The sequence below is a fragment of the Hyaena hyaena genome, unplaced genomic scaffold (genome assembly GCF_003009895.1).
Source record: "Hyaena hyaena isolate Hyena2069 unplaced genomic scaffold, ASM300989v1 scaffold_1488, whole genome shotgun sequence".
In the NCBI taxonomy this organism is placed as follows: domain Eukaryota; kingdom Metazoa; phylum Chordata; class Mammalia; order Carnivora; family Hyaenidae; genus Hyaena; species Hyaena hyaena.
Window position 1 is genome coordinate 109597 of NW_024082118.1, and position 9982 is coordinate 119578.

General features: G+C 37.6%; 1 pseudogene; it reads right to left on the minus strand.

Moving 5' to 3' along the window:
- Window positions 1-345: 345 nt before the first annotated feature.
- On the minus strand, window positions 346-6662 carry LOC120225712 (annotated as a pseudogene).
- Between the last annotated feature and the right edge of the window lie 3320 nt (window positions 6663-9982).

The following is a 9982-nucleotide window of genomic DNA, read 5'->3' on the forward strand; positions in this document are numbered from 1 at the left end:
TCTTTTCCCCCCTGGTATTGGATATTCTTTCCTGTTTTGTCAAAGCAAAGATTAGTTGGCCATATATTTGTGGGTCTATTTCTGGGTTTTGTATCCATTCCATTGATCTATGCTTCTGTTTTCGTGCCAGTATCATATTGTCTTGATGATTACAGCTTTATGATATAGCTTATAACTGGAATTATGATGCCTCCATCTTTGTTTTATTTTTCAACATTAATTTAGTTATTCAGGGTCTTTCTTAGTTCTGTACAAATTTTAGGATTTTTAGTCTGTCAGAATATTACTGGGCCTTGTTTTAGTATCCATTCTGTCATCCTATGACTTGTGATTGGAGCATTTAGCCTATTTACATTCAAAGTAGTTATTGATACATGTGCTCATAAATGTGGGGATGGTATAAGAGGAAAGGGAAGATATAAGCTTTGCAGAGCATTCAGGAAGTGCTTCATCCTTGTTAGATGTTCTACATTTGGAAGATGGCAACAAGCAGGAGATGATGGCAGTCCAGTGAGCCAGAATCACTCAGGCAAAGTGTGACCATTTTAGGTTCAGGAATTCATCCATGACAAACTGACCAAAATAGGTTCCTGTCATGATGGAGCTCTGTCCTATAGCCAGGATCCCCACTGCCTTGATGTAGATTGCAGCAGGCTCAAGTAACATCCCATTATAACATCCCCTTTTAGATGTCCACAACCAGTGTTGAGTTATCATAAAGAAAAAGGGTATTGTGGGGACTGCTGTTATTTCTACAGACTGCAACCCCCTAGTTGTTTTTGTTTGTTTGTTTTTCAAAAAAATCCTTTGGCAAAGACTGAGGCAACAAAGATGTTGGTGATAAAGGAAACAAAGAGAGCAATGCAAGGTTAAATGAAAAAGTACATATTAGTTTCTTGAATTTCCTGCTTATTGGCTTAGTTTACCTGTCTGGACTTGACTAAGAAAGAATGCAGGTACATATTGTGTGTCATGATGACAGCTTTCACAATGCCTACAGCCTGCTCAATCTGTGGGATGTAACATCCTAAACAGAAGAACAGGAATATTCCCTTGAGTACCTGGCTCTGGCTGAATTTCACTGTAACATATTCATATCCAAATGTGAGAGCCATAATAGTTATGAGAAAGTCTTAAAAAAAAAAACACTTCTAGCTTCCATAAGCCATATTTGTCCAAAAAGAGAAATACAAAGGTTTCTGCAATGGTGATGAGAATTCCACCCCATAGAGGATATCTTCCTATAGACAGAAGATTGATGGAAATGGCTGATCTAATAATTTCTTGCATATCTGAGCAAAAAATAGGCAACTCTACCATAAGCCATAGGATAATTCATAAGACCCTGGATACTGATGGTGACACACTTCAGCAACCCTTATGACCACTTGCAGGCTAGCTGCAAGGTGCTGGAGCAGGAGCCCCATGATGGTGGCCAACAGAAGAACCCAGAGCAACTTAAATCTAGCTACTGCTCCAGACTGCAAATCAGATTTGATGTTTCCTGGTTGCAAGTAGGCAGTGCTCATAAGAAAGTTGGGTCCTGTGAAAGCCCAGAGTTTATGAAAGCTAAAACAAGAATACTATTCCTCAGGAATGGTGACCTTCTCATCAAAGTGGGTGGTGAATGGCTCCTCTGAGTGTCTGGTGAACTGCAGAAGAGACACAGTATTATAGACATGGCTGGGGGTACCTAGACTGGCAGACTCTCCATGGTCCCCAGAAATATCATCATCTGACATTTATTTTTTTAAGTTTGTTTGTTTGTTTTGAGAGAGAGAGAGAGAGGACAGAGAATCTCAAGTAGGCTTCTCATTGTCCCCCCAGTGCTGATTTCAAACTCACAAACCGTGATATCATGACCTGAGCTGAAACTAAGACTCAAACACTCAACTGACTGAGCCACTCAGGCACTCCCATCATCTGGCATCTTCTACTAACGAGTACCTAACACCATGGTGGAAACCTGAATGCCCAAGTTCTTGAATAGAATTCAGCTACACAACCACCTGACAAGATCTCCCATAGCACCCACTCCACATCCCGGAGCTAGCATCAACTCCAATACTACGTTGAAAAGGAAGGTGAAGAGTGGAAATCATTGTCTTATTCCTGATTTTGGAGGAAAAGCTCTAAACTTTCCAATATTGAGTATAATGTGAGCTGTGGGTTTGTCATATATAGCCTTTATTATGTTGAAATATGGTCTTTCTATGCCCAATTTTTTAGAGCTTTTGACAAGAAACGATATTGAATTTTGTGAAAAATCTCTCTGTAGTTATTGAGAGGATCATATGATTTAATACTTATTAATTCATAACTTTGGTCTTAATTTGTTCTTCTTATAATTCCTTGAATTATACAGTTAGAGTGTTTATTTCATATCTTCTTTTTTCCTTAAAGTAGACATTTGTTACTATATACTTCCCTTAGTTCTATTTTTGCTGTATCCCAAGAATTTTGGTATTTTGTGCTTTTATTTATTTATTTTTAAATTTTTTAACGTTGATTTATTTTTGGGAGATAGAGAGACAGAGCATAAGGAGGGGAGGGGCAGAGGGAGAGGGAAACACAGAATCCGAAGCAGGCTCCAGGCTGTGAGCTGTCAGCACAGAGCCCGATGGGGGGGGCTCGAATCCAGGAACCACAAGATCATGACCTGAACCGAAGTCGGCTGCTTAACTGACTGAGCCACCTAGGTGCCCCGTTGTGCTTTTATTTTTGTTTGTCTCAAGATACTTTCTGAATTCCCTCTTGATTACATCTTTGATTCATGGTTCATTCAAGAGTATGTTTTTTAATTTACATATATATGTACAATTTCAATTTTTCAGTTATCCTTGTTATTGATTTCTAGTTTCATACCATTATGGCTAGAGAAGATACTTGATATGACTTAAATCTTTTTTAAATTTGTGAATGTTTGCTCTGTGGTCAAACATATGATCTGTCTTGAAGAATGTTCCCTTTACACTTGAGAATTTGTTTTCTGGTGCTGTTGGACAGAATGTTCTCTGTATGCCTGTTTAGTCCATTTGGTTTATAGTGTTATTTAGATCCCCTATTTCCCTATTAATTTTCTGTCTAAATGATCTATCTGTCTAATGTTGAAAGTAGGGTATTGAAGTATTATTCTATTGTCCATTTCTTCTTTTAGTCCTGTTAATATTTGCTTTAAATAATTAGGTGCTCCAAATTGGGTGCATACATAATTATAATTTTATATTCTCTTGATGAAGAGACACCTTTGTCACTATATAGTGTTTTTCATTTGTCTCCTATGATAAATTTTTACTGAAAATATTGTATCTGACATAATTATCATTTCTACACTCTAGGTTACTGTTTGCCTGGAATAGCTTTTTCCATCCATCCCTTTACTTTCAGGCTATTTGTAAGTGTCTTAGAGGTATCAGATTTAGGAACTTATTTTTCTTTCCATTTAGCCATTCTGTCTTTTATCCCCATTGATTATTTTTTCTTTATTTTTAAATTATTTATTTCATCATGATAAATGTACTCCTTATTTCCCATTATCTATTTTACCCATCTCACCATTCACCACCTCTCTGGTAAATATCAGTTTGTTCTATATAGTTAAGAATCTGTTTCTTGATTTGTCTCTCTCTCTCTTTTCTTTTACTCCTTTGTTTCATTTAGCAAATTCCACATGAGTGAAATCATATATTTGTCTTAGTGTCAAAGACAAATAAGACTTATTTCACTTAGCATTATGCTCTTTATTTCTATCCATGTTGTTGCAAATGGCAAGATTTCATTGTTTTTATGGCTGAATAATATTCCTTTATATATATACCACTTCTTTATCCATTCGTCTATGGATGGGAAATTGGGCCACATCCACACATTGGCCATTGTAAATAATGCTGCAAGTAAACATAGGGGGTGCATATATTTCTTTGAATTGGTGTTTTTGCAATATGGGGTAAATACCCAGTAGTTCAATTATTGGATCATAGGGTAGCTCTATTTTTAATTTTTTGAGGAACCTCCATATTGTTTTGCACAGTGGCTGCACCAGTTTGCATTCCCACCAACAGTGTTGGAAGATTCCTTTATCTTTGCATCCTTGGCAACATGTGCTTCTTGTGTAGTCACTCTGTGTCTTTCGAATGGAGAATTTAGTCCGTTTATATTTGAAGTAATTATTGATAGGTAAGGACTTACTATTCCCATTTTGTAAATTGCTTTCTGCCTTTTTTAGTTATTTCATTTCTTTATTCCTTTCTATCTTATAATTCTATGTTTGTATTCTTGTCTTTTTATTTTTTGTGTATCTAATGTAGGTTTTCTCTTTATGGTTGTTCCCATGAAGCTTATATAAAATAACTTATAACAGTATATTTTAATTTGATAACTTGAATTTACATTCAAATCAAAATAAAATCTGTACATTCTTACATTTCCTCATCACATATTTTATGCTATTGATGTCACACTTTATCTATATTCTGGCTTCAGTAAAAAATTATCATAGTCTATAGCTGTTTTTAATACAGCTTTTTAACTTTTATGCTAGAAACAAAAGTGATTTACATATCACTATTAAGATATTATGGTATTCTCACTATGCATTAATCCCTCTGCCTGGGTATAGCAGGAAAGCTTGGTATTGGCCTTGCTTCAAGGGTTATTAGCATAGCCTCCTTGCCTCTTGGTTGAGTACTGCTGGTTGCATAGCTTCTAGGTATTCTTGGTCAGTAATTAATGAGGCCCAAGAATCATAATGCTTGGGGCTACGTTTCAGTTTCCTTGTGAGAACAGGATGGGGAGGAGCCAATCCAGGCAACTTCAGTGGAAGTTCCTCTCAGTGGATTCTAGTCAGGAATGACCTATGTTGCCATCTTGCTGATATCATTTCTCATTTGATACAGTATTCTGAATTTGACTATATATTTACCTTCACCAGTGAGTTTTACGCTTTTATATGTTTTAATGCTGTTACTTAGCATGCTTTTATCTCAACATGAAGAGCTCTCTAACATTTATTTTAAGTAGGTCTGTGGTGATGATCTCTCCTAGCTTTTGTTTGGGAGTATATTTATGTCTCATTCATTTCTGAAGGTCAGTTTTGCCTGGTATATTATTCTGAATTGTCAGGATGTTTTTACTCAGCCCTTCAAATATACCATCAAACTCTTTTCTGGCCTGGAAGGTTTTCGCAGATAAACCCAATGATAACCCTATGATGGTTTCCTGCTATAATATGTGCCATTTTTCTCGTGATGATCTCAAAAGTCTCTTTTGTCTTTGACTTTTAACATTTTGATTATCATGAGTCTCAGAATAACCTTTGTTAGATTGATCTTGCTTAGGGTTTGGAGCTTTTCTGTACATTGATGATTTATCTCTTCCAAAATTTGGGACGTTTTCAGTTACTGTTTCTTTAAATAAGCTTTCTGCCATCCACTTCTCTTGAGATTCCCATGATGTGAGTCTTCATTCACTTAATGGTGTCTCATAATTCATACAGGCTTTGTTTATTCTTTTCTATTATTTTTTCTTTTTTGTTTCTCTAACTAGCTAACTTCAAATGGTCTGTCTTCAATGTCACTGATTCTTTTGTATGATTAAGGCTGTTATTGAAGCTGTCTATTGAGGGGCGCCTGGGTGGCTTGGTTAAGCGTCCGACTTTCGCTTGGGTCATGAACTCGCGGTTCGTGGGTTCGAGCCCCGCGTCGGGCTCTGGGCTGGCTGCCAGCTCAGAGCCTGGAGCCTGTTTCAGTCTGTGACTCCATCTCTCTCTGACCCTCCCCTGCTCACGCTGTCTCTCTCTCTCTCTCCTAGAAATAAATAAAACATTAAAAAATTTAAAAAAAAAAAAGATTATCTCCAGATTCATAGCTGTGCTGCGTTGGAGCCAATTATGAAACTATTTGGGTCTACAGTGCATTCCACCATTGGTTAAGCTTGTTACCAGGGGCTCAGAAAATCATGGATCTTGTCCCTGGGTAGATAAGAGTACCTTAGTACATTGTTCAGTAGAGTGACACTGGCACAAGGGTCTGTTTCAGGGTCCACAGCTGGGTCTTCAGAGAATGGGCCTATTACCAAATGTGCAGACATTTGTGACTCCTATTAATAAGTCCCTGGAAGGATTCTGTTTCTGGTCATTCGATGGATACCTGGATGGGCAGGACTGACCCTCATCTATGGTTGAGAAAGTCTGGAACAGCCCTGTGGCTGTTTCAGGTTTCACAACCAATATTGTGGTTGACAAACCTAAATATTTTTGAGATATGGATTTGCACATTTCCCATGTCCCTGGGTGGGCAGGACTGTTCCAACTATAATTGGAGGGGCTGGAGCCTAGTAGAGGTCTGTTTCAGGTACTCCTGAGGAATATACATGTGTGTAGCCTGCCATGGCCCTATGCTATGAGGACTGCTCAGATACTGAAGCTGAGAGGGGTTGTTTTTGTGTTCAGGCCCCTTTTCAGGATATACAGGAGCACAGACAAGAGTGTCTCTCACTGGGTCCCTGAGACGTTACTGTTCATGAACTGTGGCTAGTAAGGGCCAGAGCTGAATATAGTACTCTTTTAGGATCTTTGGGAGAAACAAACAGGTATATCTCTTGCTGGGTCCCTGGGCCAGCATGTCTGTTGGTGGACTGTGGCTGGAACCAGGTATCAGGTCCATTTTAGGATCTGGCTTGCAGACAAGGTTGTATCCTACTGGGTCTCTGGGTTCACAGGACTTCTAGTAGATTGTGTCTGCAGGCAGGCTAGAGACAAGTATCTGGACCTTTCAGTATCTCCAGAGTTACATACATGACTGTCTCCTGCCTGCTCTCATGACTCGCATGTCTGCTGGTAGACTGCATTATTGATGTGGCTGGAGCAAAGTATAGGGCCATTTCAAGATCTCTGGAGTTACAGATAGGAATATTTCTTACTGGGTCCCTGTGCTATTAGGACTGTTTGAAGACTACAGCTAGAGGGGACTAGAGCCATTAAAAAGCCCTTTCAGAATCTACATTTAGATTGAGATTTGTGAGCTTACCTCTGGGGCTCCCAGACCGCAGCCAAGAGGGGCTGGAGTTGGTTCACTAGCCACTTCAGGACCCACAACCAGGACTAAGGTTTGTATACCTATTACACAAAGCACAGATGGGCATGACTCCTCCTGACCTCTTACATATGGTACTGTTGCTCAGACCAAAGGTAAATAAGGCTTTAGCCAAGTCCTAAGGGGTATAAAGCTATTTCTGTGTTTGTAGTCAGAACTATGTTTGCTGATTCCACCACCTAGGTGTGGGCCTGCCTTTTGCCTTCTCATTATGACTCTTTTAGGTCCTGGGCTGAACCGGGTTTCATAATTTTCTACCTGGATCACAAAGCTCCTATAAAGACATTCTTACCCATGGATGGGTATAAAATAATTGTTGATGAAGTAGGATATAAGTGAAGGACATCTTCTTCATTCATCTTGTGGATATCTCCAATAAGGCTGTATTTTTATAACTCAAGCAGGCCCCACCGCCCAACCAGACACCAGGGCATTCTCAAGACTCCTCGATTCTCTCCTAATCCATATCTTGTCTATATGTTACTTAATTTTTTTCTTATTTACATTAATCAATTATTGTCATTATATCAATTTCTTCTATAGAACATGTTTGGCCTTATGTAATTTGCTCCTTAGAACCATTCTCACTCACATTTTGACGGCTACATAGGCTCAATGCTTAGCTCTACAAACATTTCAGTTTCCTGATTAGGCACCATTTGTTGATCTTTGATGGCTTTAGTGCAACCCACACTAGGAAGTTGAATGTTTTGAATTGTGATTACTGATAGCAGTTTCCTTAATACTTGCTCTGGTTCTCAGCCCAATACTGAGTGTAAAACAATATATTGTACTTGGGCTCCCACCTACTGAACTGGAAATAAATTATATTTAAAACTCACTACATCCTGTACGCAAACCTGGGAGATGTTAGGGGTTTGGTTCTATACTACTATAATAAAGCAAATAACACAGTAAAATGAGTCAAATGAAAGTTTTGGTTTCCTATTGCACATGAAAGGTATTTTACACTATATTAAGTGTGCGGTAGGGTTATGCCATATAAAACAATGTACATATTTTAATTAAAAATACTTTATTGGTAAAGAATCCTCTTTATTGCTATCAGCAACTCATAATCTTTTATTAGTAGAGAATTTTGGCTCAGTGTTGAATGCTGCTGATTGATCAGTTTTTAAAGGTTGGGATGGCTGTGGCAATTTCTTAAAATAAGACAATAATGAAGTTTGCTGCATCAATTGACTTTTCCTGTCAGAAAAAAAAATTCTGTAGTGTGTGATATCCTTGATAGCATTTTACCTATAGTAGAACTTCTTTCAGTATTGAAGTCAATTCCCTCAAACCTTGCCACTGCTATATCAACTAAGTTTATATAATATTTTTAGATATTTTACTGTCATTTAAACAATCTTCACAGCATCATACCCAGGAGTAGATTGTAACATATTTTTGGGTATACCACATTTAAAAAATTTTATTGTAATTCCAGTATAACTAACACTCAGTGTTATATTAATTTTAGGTGTACAATGTAGTGATTTGCAAGTTCCATATATCACCCAGTGCTCATCATGGCAAGTGCACTTTTTAATCCTCATCACTTATTTCACCCATTTCTGAACCCACCTCCACTCTGGTAATCATCAGTTTGTTTTTTATAACTGAGTCTATTTCTCTCTCCCCAACCCCCTCTCTCTCTTTTCCCCTTTGCTCCTTTGTTTTGTTCACTAAATTTCACATATGAAATTTCACATTTGATACTTGTTTTCTTCTATGACTGACTTATTTCGCTGAGCATTATACACCCTAGCTCCATCATTCTCATTGCAAATATCAATATTTCATCTTTTTCTTGGCTGATTAATATTCCACTGTGAGTATGTATGTATGTATATACCACTTCTTCTGTATCCATTCATTTATCAATGGACCTTGTATACCTCCATAATTTGGCTATTGTAAATAATGCTGCTGTTAATAAACATAGGAATGATTGTATTCATTTGAATTAGTGTTTTTGCATATTATTTGTAAATACCCAATAGTGTGATTACTGGATCATAGGGTGCTTGTATTTTTAAATTTTTGAGTAACCAACATACTGTTTTCCATAGTGGTTGCACCAGTTTGTATTCCCACAAAAGTAAAAGAGGGTTCCATTTTCTCCACATCCTTGCCAACATCTGTCATTTCTTTTCATTTTGATTTTAGCCATTCTGATAGGTATGAGGTGATATCTCATTGTAGTTTATTTTACATTTCCATGATGATGAATAATATTGAGAATCTTTTCTTTTTTCTTAAATAGTTTAGTGTCAAGTTGGTTTCCATATAACACCCAGTGCTCATCCCAACAAGAAGCATCTTTTCAAGTGTCTGTTGGCCATCTGTATATCTTCTTTGGAATGTCTTTCCATTTATTTATGTCATCCTCAGTTTGTTTCATCTATTTTTATAACATAGTTTTCAGAGTACAGGTCTTTCACCTGCTTAGGTTTATTCCTAGGTATCTTTTTATTTTTGGTGCAGTTGTAAATGGTATTGTTTTCTTAATTTCCTTTTATATTCCTTTAATATTAATGTATAAAACTGTAACAAATTTCTGCACATTGATTTTGTATCCTGAGACTTACTGAATTCTTTTTTTTTATAGTTTATTTATTTTTGAGACAGAACGTGAGTAGGGGAGGGGCCGAGAGAGAGGCAAACACAGAATCTGAAACTGGCTCCAGGCTCTGAGCTGTCAGAGATCATGACCTGAGCCGTGAGACCATGACCTGAGATCATGACCGTGAGATCATGACCTGAGCCGAAGTCGGACGCTTAACCGAATGAGCCACCCAGGCGCCCCTAGACTTACTGAATTCTTTATCAGTTCTAGTAGATTTTTTGGTGGAGTCTTTCATATTTTCTATATAGAGTATCACACC